The following is a 684-nucleotide window of genomic DNA, read 5'->3' as shown; positions in this document are numbered from 1 at the left end:
TATGAAGTAGCGATCCGATAACCTGCCGATATTTTACATTTGACGGGAGTAAGTCTACATCGTTGTCTTTCTTTAGGTAATTTGTGTCTATGGGAGTGTTCGCCGTTTTTGCAGATTCCATCCCATTTTCTTCAAGTAGTCGTTGTATCTTCATGTTTTGATGTAGGAGAAAACTTCCTTCTTCATTTCGTTCAATCTGTATTCCTAAGTAGCATTTAGCGTCTCCTAAGTCTGCAGTTTTAAAATTTGCATTTAATATCTTAACAAATTAACAAGTCTTAATAAATAATTTTAACAGTATTAATATCTGAATCACTGCAAACTAAAATATCATCTACATGGATTAAAATGTAAGACCACGAATTTTTATCTATTTTGCAATTGTTACGTCCAATCCCCGGGAAAATAATTTATCTTTGAAATAGGGAAAAATCAAAGAGAGTCCCGTTTAGGAACGAGGCTGGATTCGAGGGAAGGAGGGGGAATACGGAAGGACGCAACCAGATAGCCTGTCTCGCAAATAGGCGCGGTGGGATATGTACGAGTCGAAGGTGCTTTAAACGGGCTTGACGGACAAGTCAACGTCCTGAAGGGACGATGTTACTCAATCTCAAGCCAGCGCGATCGTTGGTCCTGTTTGGTCAAGGAACTTAGTCCTTTTGACTCAGGATCGGACCAGTGCGA

Source organism: Wasmannia auropunctata, unplaced genomic scaffold (genome assembly GCF_000956235.1).
Source record: "Wasmannia auropunctata unplaced genomic scaffold, wasmannia.A_1.0 LD336103.1, whole genome shotgun sequence".
Classification (NCBI taxonomy): domain Eukaryota; kingdom Metazoa; phylum Arthropoda; class Insecta; order Hymenoptera; family Formicidae; genus Wasmannia; species Wasmannia auropunctata.
Note: the sequence above shows the minus strand (reverse complement) of the source record.